A 13467-nucleotide genomic window follows, 5' to 3' on the forward strand; every position below is an offset into this window, starting at 1 on the left:
AGTTATAAACTGCACTCAAATTAATTTCAAAGGAACTGGTGCCAAGTCAAGGCCTTGCCAGATGTACTTTAATGAACGAGAAAGAATAATTTGTGATTATAATTTGTGTGTTGTATTCAATTAGGTCCTGAGTGGTTTAAAGAGAATTTTCTTTTCAATGACATTTTTCTGATTTTAAAAATAATAAAATCATTATAGAAGTCACAGAAAAATATTAAAATAGTACTTACCCACAATTTTATCTCCCATAGTGTATATCGATTTTAAGATCTTGTCCTTTTCATTTAACAGTATGCTTAAACATTTTTCTCTGTCATTAGTCATTCTGTGGAAGTACTTTTAATAGATGCATATTATTTCATTATATGAATTTGCCATAATTTATTCACCCTATTCCCATCATTGGGCTTTTATATTTTCTTTTTTTCTTTTGGTATAATAAATAATACTATGACCTTTTTCGCTCCCTGGCCATTTTGGTGGCTGCTCTTGGTTGGGGGCCATCCTGCACCTAAGGTAGGAAGATGGCGGCCACAAAGAAGATGAAAAAATTGTTGGAGTCGGTCAACTCTAGGCTCCAACTCATTATGAAAAGTGGAAAGTATGTGCTGGGGTACAAGCAGACTCTGAAAATGATCAGACAAGGCAAAGTGAAACTGGTCATCCTCACCAACCAGTGCCCAGCCTTGAGGAAATCTGAAATAGAGTACTATGCCGTTTTGGCCAAAACTGGTGTCCATTACTACAGTGACAATAATACTGAATTGGGCACAGCATGTGGAAAATACTACAGAGTGTGCACACTGGCTATGATTGATCTAGGTGATTCTGATATCATTAGAAGCTTGCCAGAACAGACTGGTGAAAAGCAAATCATGCAAAATTTTTCTTTAATAAAACTGGCCAGAGCTTGTTTTAAAAATAAATAAATAAATAAATAACACTAAGATGAACATCCTTGCAGATAAGTCTTCCCATATAGTTCTGAATGCTTTCTTATCACAGATTCCAAGTCATGGGGTTATGGAGGGGAAAGGTATAAACATTAAGACTCTTAGTGTGTATTGTCAGGTTGCTTCCATAATAAAGGTTTTGACCAACTTACCTTCCACCTGCAGCGTGACAGAGGGCTGCTTCCCCCGCTCCCACCATCAGTAAAGTGTACTAAATGCTCCCAATTTTATTGAAACAAAATAACATTGTTTCATTATAAGTTTTTAATGATGATTGTATATAATAAAGGATGTATCTGATCTTTATCTCTGATTCCTGACACCTTGAGATTCCCTGAGGGATAGGTGTGTCCTTGTTATGCTAGTGAGGTGACTCAAGGTGATAACACTAGGATGGGAGCTGGTCACCAGAAAGACCTAACATGTGCTTAGAGGGTCACTGGATCTCCAGGGAGGGGAGAGGAGCTGGAAACTGAGTTTAGCAACACAGTCACTTATTTAATCAATCAAGTCTACATGCGGAAGCTCCAGTAAAAACTCTGGAGTGGTTAGTGTCAGAATTTTATTGCAGAACACCCAGTTGTGGGTGGAACATAATAATGATTTTGATAAATGGAATTTTCTTCACTGTTACATTCAACAGATAGTTATTGCACACGCTCTATGTGCTGGGAAAGGTGCTGGATGCCGGGAATCCCACTGGGAGCAAACGTAGAAAGTATACCCCCATGCCTATGGGGAGGTAAGCCTGGTGGTGGGTGGAGACATTAATCAAATAATCACCCATCATGTAAAATTGTACAATGAGAGGTGTAGATGCTATGAGATCATTTAACAGGAAGATTTGACTTAGAGAAGTCAGCAAAAGCTTTCTTAAGGAAGTGATTGAACTGACCTCTGAAGAAAGAGAAAGAATTAACTAGGAGAAGGGGGTGAGTGGGCAAATGAGGAAGCAGTCCAGGTGGAGAGAGCAGCCCACGCAAGGCCAGGGTGCTGGGGTGGAGGGAGGTGGGAGTGAGCGATGGAGCTACTGGGCTGGGAGTCCACTGCACAGGGGTGTCCTATTTAGGATGATTTAAAGTGCCTAAGGGAAAGGTTTCCGGCAGTTTAAGGAATTAAGAAAATAAAAGAGGCAGCGGTGAGGGGAAGGATTACAGACTGTCCATTGGGATGCGAGGCGCTGGACCAGATAATGAAGGAGATGGAGGCGTTTGCATAGGAGTCTCAGAGAACTGGGATACACTGGGGGAGACCGCAGGGAATAATTAGTAGCTCAGTGCTAGGGAGGAGGGGAACAGGGCAGCTGACATCTATAGATCCCAAGGACTGCCGTGATGACAAAAAAGAATAAACTCTCAGAGTTAATACTGTCAAAGTCACCATTGGTTAGAAATTTATATTCTCTTCAATATTCTTTCCAATTGGTTATATGCATGATAAATAGTGCATACTTAAAAAACCCCAACGAGACAATGAATGCGATGGGCATGTGCAGCTGTTCTCAAGGCAGGGGCCTCCCCTCTGGGGCAATATCATGCCCAATGCACCTGACAGCAGCTCCCTAACATGTGCTTCCTTGTGGGGACTCTGTCTTCACAGGGCTAGCCTGCCCTTTCTCCTGCTTCGTCTTGGGAAATGTGCGTGTTGTAATAAAATGTCGGTTATACCAGCTGACTTACCAGCCACATTTCCTCCTCTAGCATAAAAAATTCTGGAAATTTGTTAGCGAACTTTAAATGCTGGGAAGGTTTCTTTTTAATTTAAAGGAAATCAGATTTACTAAACACTCACGAAAAGAAGATTTGTTCTGATGTTTGAAATCCGAGAACCCTGACAAGGGAGAGCGAGGAGCCCCGTCTGCGTTCACATTGGCTCCACGGATGTGAAAGAAAGCACAGCTGGGGGGTCCACACCCTCAGGATGGCTCAGAGGGCGCCGCGCACAGGGCGTTGAGCAGGTGCTCAATGAATCAAGAAAAACAGTTGATTCAGAATGCGACTGTGAAAATTAGTTTCTATTCTACTGGGATCTAAATTCCCACCGAATTTAGAATCCAGATTGAGGTCAGGAACGTGATGTTTACAAAATTGATCCAGGAAGTAGAAATTTCCACCAATACTTTATGACGTAAGATTAAGATAGGATTGAGTTGGGGAGGTAAGGAAGGAGGGGTATAACCGTCCCCAAAAGAAGCCCCTGTGGTTTAAAACAGGGACAGCCTTCCCACGGTGTCCACTGCTAATTGATCGTGTCGCTCCTTCCTGCCCAGCTGGAAGCAGTCTCAGAATCTTTCTTAACGTCATACTCCAGACGACCATTACCAATTAGTTAAGCAGAGACGGCCCCGTCAGGTGAAAGGTATTTGCAATCTCTTGCCTCAAGGTATTCAGATCATCCAATTAAAATGGCAGCAACTAAACTGTCAATGCATGAATAGTGATAATCTCTGTAAGGAGTAAGGAATGTAGCACTGCAGTGTCCCAAGTTTCTGGATATCCACATCCATATGCAATCCTCAAGAACAGCTGTAGTTGTGGCTTCTAAGTAGCTAAGCAGCTGTGATTGCTAATGGGAATAGAAATGAACTGAGACCCAGAAGAGTCTCACTGTGAGTATTCCATCCCCTTTCTCCGAGTGGCACGACAAGCTGGGACGCACAGACACATGTTAACATCGAGATCAAGAGTGGCCGAGATAACACAGTGAGGGCGTGAGAGAGAGAGAAGGGATTTCAGGGGCTGAAGTTACCCTAGAAGAGGCTACAGGGTAGAAACGATGCCCACATGGTTGCCTAAGTCTTTGGAAAGAAGGCAGTGCCGCAAGAATTCTTAGCATTAATAACTGTCATTTATGGAGCAACCTGCCATCAGCCAGGATCTCACTTAGATATCACAGCCATTGTGTAGGGAAGCTTTTATTCTCCTCCTTCGTCCGTGAACAAACTGAGGCTCAGGAAACTGAGCAGTGTGCTCAGGGCCACACAACCCATAAGTGGTAACACTTGAATTTGACCCAGTGACAGCAGGAGCCAAAGAGGGCTCTGTAAACAACCACACTAGACTGCTTAGATGTAGCAAGCATGTGGCCCCAGCGTTGATATTGGGAGGGCTAGGCACGGGGATAAACCTTCCAAGAAAGGCCAGAGACTGGACCGCTGGGAGGGATGACATGTTCAATACCCCTGGTGCTTCAGTTTTGCTTTCTTATTTACCTAATATTATTCAAATAACATCTGCGTTAGTTAACTGCTTCATTTAGAGCTGGCGAAATACAGAGCCACAAGAGCTAACAGGGTGTAAAAGAAATAGACAATCTGAGTATACTGTGGTACCTACTGTTACCTTCCATCTGCCTGTATGTGAGCCACGGCCTCACTACCCACAGTGCAGTTTCCAGACCAGCAGCACTCACCGCACCTGAGTACTCATGAGAGATGCAGAGTCTTAGGCCCCACCCCAGACCTACTGAATCAGAATCTGCTTCCTAACAAGACCCTCAGATGGTTCGTGTGCACATCAAGGTTGGAGAAGCGCGGAGCTAGGAGGCACAACCAAAAGGAAAGACAAGATGTAAAATATCTAAAGAAACAAGCATACTCAGACCAAAACAAGGCAAAAAGTGATTTTTCTCAGAAAAAAAAATTTAAAGTTTAGCTCAGGGAGGTATTTTTTTTTTCCTGGTAAAATTATAAGCAGGATCTGTTCATTTGAAACAGGATAAAAAAGGCGGGAGACTTATGAGGGTTGTTGTCACAGCTGGTGGGCACAGAATTGAAATGAGCTGAATAATAGTCTTGCCATTCCTTTGTTCATGAGCTAGGCTCAACGGCCTCAGGGTAGTTTCCTTATTCTGTGGCATCTCCAGCCCAAGGATGGGCATGTTATTAAAAATTATATAATGCCCGTGATGTCTTGTGGGCGGAGGTAGGAGAGTTGTAGGGATGGGAGTGGAGGGAGAGAGACCACCTGGCCCAGGCCAGAGAAACAGGAGATCTCTGGAAAAGGGAGGGATTAGGAAACTGACTCTAGCTGGAGATCTTAGGCCTTTCTGTGGTCCCTCTGCCCAACTATGTTAAATTTTGGCGATCCATAAACCCAGCTGTCAGACATGAAAATAAAGAATAATTTTGTTGGGCAGGAAGTCACCATCTATTTTTTTCAAAATGGAAATAGCTTTATTGTTTTCTTTCCTGATTATGAAAGTAATACTTGTTGCAAAGAAATTAAGAGAGTGAAGAAAAAATGTGAAATAGAAAATGACAATCACTTTAAACCCTAGGCAGAGAGAACTATATATTCATATTACACACACACACACACGCACGCACTCATGCGCACACACAGACACACACCATCACATGCACAAAGGTTTATAGACCTGGTATCATGGAAAACGGATTCTCCAATGCAGTGCTTGGAGATTATAGGGCTTTGTGCTCGAAAACCCATGGGATGAGATGAGGATTTTTAGGCTGGTTAATTTTAAAACTACAGATGAGATTCAGGCTCCAAGGAGTGGAATTTGCTTGCCCCTTTGTTGGGAAACATTTACATTTCTAAGGGAAACCTCTATCTGTGAAGATGCCTCCCTCTCTGTGCCAGGAAGAAGGGGGATGGCCTTATCTCTAGAAACTCTTAATCAATGCCAGAGGCCAGAACTTAAGTTGTCACCCCCCCCCCCCCCCCCCCGCCCCAAATCCTCCTTTGTCTTTAGCTGAGGATAATATTCAAGCGGTGACTTCTGCCATTTACTCAATCCGGTTTGATTCTTATCTAAAAGTTGTGGGACCACCAAATGGCCGGACCCTATGGGCACTGATACCGTTTTAACTTTTTTACATATTCTTTGTCTTGTAAAGAGATAACTCACATACCTATGCCTTAAATTTAGCCTTACTCTCCACCCAACTTTGCAGCAGAAGCGACAGCAGAAGCGGCAGCAGCAACATGCCGGTAGCAGTTCTGCCTGCCCATGGGTCCTGTCCCTATGCCAGTGGCCGCAGCAGCAGCTCCCCATGCCAGCAGCATCTCTGACTGCCCGTGGGCCCTGTCCCCACGCAGCAGCCTGACTGCCCATGGATCCTGTCCCCATGCTATTCTATTCTCTAAATAAAAGAGCACTACTGCCAGATCTTAAGAGTCTAAGAAATCTTTCTTTCGACTCCTTGGCTCACCGACCCCGCATCAGGATGGATGGTTGAGATGGTCCTTTCTAGTTTGAAGACTAGGAGAAATAGGAACAGGTAATTAATGTTAATCTTAGAATTTTTTAAAGGCTTTTTGTTGTCAATGCTGAAAAATCAATATTCCTCCTGTGAAATTCACCTAGAGCAAGGTAAAATACAGCTGAAAGAAAGCAACTTGGCAGATCAACCTACCCTCACTTATCTAGAATCTGTAACCATCTTTTTTTGCCCTAATCCTGCCAACTCTGAGAAAACCAGGAACTGGGGAGGAGGGTCGTGGGAGTGAGCATGCCAGCATGACCTCAGGGCAGCTGTTCCCAGGTTTGTGTCCCCGCAGCCATAGCATTGGGCTGGGGAGGGTCAAAGGCTTTCGTTGGATGGCTTGGGCACATTCCAGGGTGATGGGCTAGCTCAGTGAAGCTGACCCTCAGGGGCCCCTGGGCTTCCTCAGAAGCGCCAGGCTGACAGCAGCCCCTCATTCCTCTGGGGCTCAGCTGGGCACTCTGCCCTGCAGCCTGAAAGCTGTCACGTGATGCACAGATCATGGTTGAATAAATGCTTGCTCTGAACCCAACTGTGCACCAAATGTTGACAGGGCAGCTGTGGCATTGCTCAGGCACCAGACCTCTCCCCCTGGTCTGGCCCTTGAGATCCTCCCTACTTGGAGCCACCATCTCGGGGCCTGTTTCTCTTCCTCCAGAGCTAAACCCAAGACTGTGTTGCCCTGGCCCGGTCCTTGCAAGCCCTTCCCTCTTCAGTCCCAACGCTCATGCTTCTGATCCTGCTCTGGGCATTTGTTTTCTCCCCACGCTGCTTTCTTTGCTTGAGATCTGGCATCAGCCTGACCCCAGCCACCCCATGGTCAGGCATCCTGTGGCTCTGAGAATTTTCAGCAAGAGGGTCCCCATGGCCCCTCCTTCCTCTGCAGCCTCAGCATTTCAGGTTGCATTGCCTTGGATCAAGGCTTTGACCCCTCCTTGCTTTTTATTTGCAAAACTAACACATGTGCGTTGCAGCAGGTAGTGATTCAAGGGCAGGAGAGAGAAGAGACGGTTGTGTTCATCACACCCAGAGGGGCAGAGAAAGAGGGCGCAAATCCCTCTACCCGGAAACCCCCCACTTGAAAATGGATGAGAAGGGGGCATTTTTATGCGTTGCTCATCAGAGGATAAAATCAGTGGGGAACAAGTGCTACCTTCAGTGTCACTTTCCTGGACTGTGAGAACTAGATTTGAGGTGCCCCTTTAGGAAAAGTTTTTTTATAGAGTTCTTGGTCACTTTCCCAGATTCTCTTTTAAAAACAAACAAATCTAACCCAAGGGCAAACACACACACACACATACACACTCTTAGTTTGAGCTGATTCTAACCAATCCAGACACATTGGTTACCAGCTCTCTTGGGGCCAGGCTGAGAGAACGTGGCTCCCACCTGCCTCTTTGATAGAGGATGATCACACTGAACACTGGCTGAGGGGTTGGCAATTGGTGGCCACTTCACAAGGCTAACTGGCAGAGGAGAAACTTGTCAAACCATGGGCACCGAGAAGGGAAAAGACAATAATTGAGCTCTGGGTATTATTTATAGGCCTCTGGGGCTGGCTTGATGTGGAATCCAAACAAGCAGTCCATTTGGTTGGAAACTCAAAGGAGCCATCTTGTGTCAGGGCGTCACAAGAAGCCCTGGGTGAGACTGAATTTTCACCTCTTCCTTTGGCTGACTTGGTGTGATTCATGCAGTCACCTTGTATTTCTTCTCGTGGATCCACAAGTCTGAACGTCAACCTGAACTCATTCTCACCTTCTTGAACTGAGTGATGATGGCTTTAGAAGCCCCTTTGAAAGATGATGACGTGGAAGGTGAGGTAAAATGCCCATGTCACTAGGAGGTGGTGGAGGACCTGGAACTGCCTCCGGGCCGTGCTTTTTCTACAAATCACCTGGCCTTGTTGGCCTTGCTCTGCAGACATGCTGTGGCTCCATCATGTGCCTTCCCCAGTCACTGCTGACCCTTGAGTAACTGACTGTATGTCCTACCCTGAACCCCGGGTCTCATGCTATCCAGACCAATCTTAACTATCAATGGCTCATCTCTATTTCTTGTGTTGTATGGCTTTTTTTTTCTGAGGAAGATTGGCCCTGAGCTAACATCCGTTCCCATCTTCCTCCACTTTATGTGGGACGCCTCCCACAGCATGGCTTGATAAGCAGTGCATAGGTCCTTACCTGGGATCTGAACCCATGAACCCTGGGCCGCCAAGGGGAACGCATGAACTTAACTGCTACACCACAAGGCCGGCCCCTGTTGTTTTGTTCTTAGCATTCCACAGTTAAGCTTAACTGCTTGAACTCGTGCTTTGAAATTGGCTGGACTAGTATTGATCATTCATTCATTCAGCAAATACTTACTGGGAACTAGTAATACCAACTGGGAAACAGGGATGGTGCCAGGCACTGAGGATCTAAGATGTTCAAATTCTCTTTCTCAGTGGCCACAAAGAGTCATCAGAAAGAGAGACATGAAGTGGACCATCACAAAAGAGTCGGTAATTATAAGCTGAGATGGGTGCTGGGAAGAAAACAAACATGGAGCTAAGAGGACATCTGACGGAGGAGGCAAGAAGGCTTTGCTGAAGGCTGGCATGTGAGCTGAGATGTAGGAGACGAGAGGGGGCTATGCAGACAGGGTAGGGATGGCAGGAAGTGCGCTGTGGGCAAAGGCCCTGTGGCAGAGGTCGCCTGATGTCCTCGAGGAATCGAATGCAGGCCAGCGTGTCAACAGCATGGCGAGAGCACTGAAGGCTGGGCTGATTCACCCCTGAGATCTCTTCTGGGGCCCTCTGTTATGTCAGGAGCTCCGTGGAGCTGGGAGAGAGCAAGCTGAGCTGCCAGGTCTCAGAGGAGCCTGTTAAAGCAACAAGCCGAAAGTGAAAGAACGAACACAATGCTATAAGCAAGAGGCTAAAGCCCGAGAAAGCACTGACTCCCTGTTCCCTTCTCCTGGATGGAATGGGGCGCTGGCTGAGAGTCAGGAGGATCAGCACGGACATGGTGCGGCTCACTGTTGAGAGAGCCTGAGCAAAAGTCTCCAGCAAAAGCCTTTTCTGAACCCTGGGGTGGGGAGGGAGGGAGGAGGAAGGGCTAGGAGTGGAAAAGTACTGGGGACTGAGTCACAGTGGGGACAGTGTCTTCAAGGCTTCCCCCTACCCCCATAAGGAGTCTCAGCAGAAGTGCCTGAAGATGACCTCAGCCCAAGGCCTCAGATAAAGAGACCTAGGAATGAAGGTGCCCGAGCTGGGAATGCAGATATGTGAAGGAGGTGGCCAACCAGGGGTCCTGAGACCTTGACTCGGCTCCCCTCAGAGACGGCCGGGCGCTGGCTGCGCACCCAGGCTGGTGGGGGAGGCCTGCAGGTAAGCCTTTGCAGTGGACTCAGGTCAGTTCTCAAAACCCACACATAGGTTTTTAACCAGAAGCTGGACTCCTCAAGTCAGAGGTCCCTTACTATCAGGATTCTATCACATTCTGCAAGAGAGATTTAAGCTCAGGGAAGGTGACAGCGAAGAAAGAGGAGGCAAGCTACCTGGTTCACTATCTCCTGAGCATCCACTATGAGTTGGGCATGGTGCTCGGTGTGGGGTGCAGACTAGAGCTGAAAACAGAGGCATGGGCCTGTCTGCAGAGGTTCCAGGGGAGTGGCCTCTGCAGACATTAAACAAATACACATACAGATACATATTTAACTAAAAATGGAGTAATTGCTATAGTTTTAGAGAACAGAGTGTTATGGGAAAGAACGAAAGGGGAACTTAACCGAGACTCAGGGCAGTGGGGGTAGAGGAAGCCTTTCCCGAGAAAATGAGGTTACGCCGAGACCTGAGAGGGAGTCGGAATTAGCCCAGAGAGATCAGAGGGAGCGCTGTTTGAGGCAGAGGGAACAGCAAGTACAGAGACCAGGGTGAGCGGTTTGTGTTTTATCCTAACCAAGAAGGAGATGTGACCAAATGTGAAAGGTTTGGGAGAGAGGGGGAGGAAGAGAGGAAGACAAAGAGGATAAGGGAAAACGGGGGTGAGAATGAGAGGAGAGAGGCATGTGGTGGGAAAGGAAATGGAAGAACAGGCGTTGAGAAGTATAAAGTGCTGGCTGTCTTCATCTCCGGCCGCATATGGCAGTGAAGGGGGCTGGGAGGTTTGGGGCGGAGAGAGCTGTATCCTATAAGGACAGCCCCGTGGGGGACATCCACACTGCCAGAGCTGGCTGGAGGCTGGGATTCTGGGTGGGGGAGACCACAGGCCAGCCCCTGGGAACCCTGCTCATCCTCTGAGCTGGAAGTCAGGAGCCTCTCCCAGGGCAGCGATTCGGGCTCCTCTCCAGGAGCTCCAGGCAGCTCAACGTTCAGAGACAGGGAGAGAGGCCCCTCTCAGCTTTCCAAACAGAGGCCTCGTGGCTCTTCCCCCAGGGGCACTGAGACCGAATGCCTGCAGCATGCACAAATTCCCACAAATTCCCACCCAGGCCCTGGGGTTGCAGACTGAACAAGAGCCCACTCCTTTAGAGGCTGAGCTCAGAGGCTGGTTAATTGTCATTTAGGATAATTAGTATCATAACCACAGATTTCATCCTACAATAATTAGAATACTTATTTTACAAATAAGGGATAAGGACTTGACTAAAAGCTGTTGTGAAAAATTATCCAAAACGTGGAAATTGGACAAAAGAATAACTGTGTCCTCTCAATGTCACCATGGGGCATTGACGAACAGGTTCTCCCAAGGACTATTCACGGGGATGTTGGACTTGCTGTTTACCATTGTGTATGGCTACTCTGTGAAGGATGCGCATGTCCTGTAGCATAGTTCTGTGTCTGCCCTCCCGCTCCGCAATCTAGCATCTCATCGCCACTGAACACCATCAGCCCAGTGAGTTGAACCTTCCACTGCAGCTCTCTGAGGGGTTTTTGCTCTTTACATTAGGTCATATTTCTGTTCAAATGCTCAGTGTCAACTTTAATTATTGTTTGGACTAGTTACTCAGCCAAAAGGATCTGTTTCTTGCCCAAAAGGTAATTAGGAGAATGAAATCAGTCCCCTCAAGACATATGATGAATCTCTTCCTAAGGCCGCCACAGGGTGACAAGGACGGGGTGGAACCTTTTTTTGCATGCAAAAGGAAAAGTGGGAAGACACAGGCAACCAGCCTCATCCACTTCGCAGCTCTGCTCAGACTGGATTCGTCCAGGACCATTCATTTGAAGCAGCCACCGGGGGAGGGCAAGAAAGGAAGAGAGCAATAATTTCCCCAGACACAGGCAGGAAGTGGAGGTGAAATTTGATTTGAGTGAGCTTTGCTCTCATCACACTGATTGATTTGGGGAATGAATTGAGCAAATTGGCCATTGGCTTGGGGGTTCTGTAGATAAACCTCGTCTCTGACTACAATTTCAAGACACTTGGCAGCAGATCAATGCGGTGGATTCTGTCCAAAATCCAGCCAGCCAGCCACCTGGATGTTTTGGTGCCATTATTGGGGATTTGATCAATCATTGCCTGAATTCAGAGAGTCTTTTGGTGTAGAACACCAGTGTTACTACTTGAAAATGACTATTTTTAGCCCCCTATAATTGAACTGACAAGATATTTGGGGGTAGTACGGCTAAAACTACAGCCATGGCCATAACCTCTCTGGGTCTGGTTTCTTCACTGATAAACAAAGAATAAGAATATCCAGCTTGCTTCCCTCCTGTGGGTATTGACAGATCACATGAGAAAAGAATGATGCTTTCCACTATATAATGGTGTAACAAGAACTTGATAACTACAATGAAAGCTCCCATTTGACAGAGGAAAGAAGGGAAACATCCAGTAGTCACTGGTCCACAGTAGGGACGGCCTTGGGAGGACTCTATGCCCTGGAGGTCGTCGGAGCTTCTTACTTGGCCATTTTCCTCCAAGGCCCCATCTGCAGTGGCCACTGGAGAGGATGCCATTCTGGAGGAAAGCATATGACGGTATTCCACTTCATGGTACAAGTTTTTGTGCTTGGTTGGCTAGGGTAGACTGTGGTAAGAAACAGACTCAAACATGCAATGGCTCAACACTTGGACATTTATTTCTCACTCACAGAATAGATCAGGGAGATTCCAGATCAGCAGGAGGAGGTATGTGTGTGCGTGTGTATGCGTATGTATGTGTATGATTGTGCTCCACACATTTTAGGGACTGATGTTTCATATGTGGCTTCCATGGCATCATCCTATCATCCCATCAGCTGGAAGGGAAAAGAGGACGTGGGAGGTTTTCATGGGCCGGAATTGGAAGTGGCGCACATCACTGCAGCTCTCCTTCCATTGGCTAGAACTCTGTCACATGACCACAGCTAACTTCAAGGGAGGCTGGGAAATGTAGTCTAGCTGTGTGCACAAGAAAAAGAAGAACGGATTTTTGTAAACAGCCAGCAGTGTCTGCCATAGTGCCCCTTTCTGAGTCACCTCATCCATAACATGTGAAGGAGTGCTGGCCTCACAGGTCTGTGGGGAGGGGGAGGAGAGACACTATGGTGGGACAGCGTGTTGAAATGCTAAGGTGTGGGCAAAGCTCCTTGGGGATGGCATAGTGAACATCAGGTAAAACACAACTGAACAGAGGAACCACTGTCTCCACGTGGGCTACGTTAGTCATTTTTTTCCTCACTTTAGACTATTCCTTTACAGAAAAGGATGCCTCTCCATCATCAGAAATGACCTCCAGATTTATGTTTATATGCATCCATGCACCGTTCATATAGCACTTAATTTTCTGCTGTCTTTCTAAATTGTCATTGAGGAAGAACGTGTCAGCCTTTTACACAAGAACTTTGACAATAATGTGATGCCAAAGCCTTAATTTCCAGATACTTTGTCTACAGTAAAAAATGAGCTGTCCCTTTGGCAGCGTGGCTGTGTACACACGCCCCACATCTATGCCAACGTGGGCCATATCTCTTAATAAAGGGCCTGGTGGTGGATCCAACCCTGCGGGAAATGTTTTCAGAGTGAATGTCGGGGAGCATGTGTATCCCAGTGCTCTTTGATCTCAGGGAGGGTCCAGGGGCTGCAGAGATGGAGGGAAGACTTCTGGCAGCTTTCTGGGATGAGAGAAGGAGGCAAGCCTCATCTTTGGAAACACCTGAGGAGCTAGAAAAATCTAGTGGTGGTGGAAAGGCGGTTTCTGCAAAGAAAATCCAAGTAGTTAAATGACAAGTGGACAAGCATTTGATTAAAAGTCTCTGTATGTGAGGGATAAGAAGGGACTTTGGGACAAACAAAAGGTGGATTTCATTTCATTCTTTTTT

General features: G+C 46.7%; 1 pseudogene; it reads left to right on the top strand.

Moving 5' to 3' along the window:
- Nucleotides 1-460: 460 nt before the first annotated feature.
- LOC103550748 (large ribosomal subunit protein eL30 pseudogene) lies at nt 461-941 on the top strand (annotated as a pseudogene).
- The last annotated feature ends 12526 nt before the right edge of the window (nt 942-13467 follow it).

The sequence above is a fragment of the Equus przewalskii genome, chromosome 21 (genome assembly GCF_037783145.1).
Source record: "Equus przewalskii isolate Varuska chromosome 21, EquPr2, whole genome shotgun sequence".
NCBI classification, from domain to species: domain Eukaryota; kingdom Metazoa; phylum Chordata; class Mammalia; order Perissodactyla; family Equidae; genus Equus; species Equus przewalskii.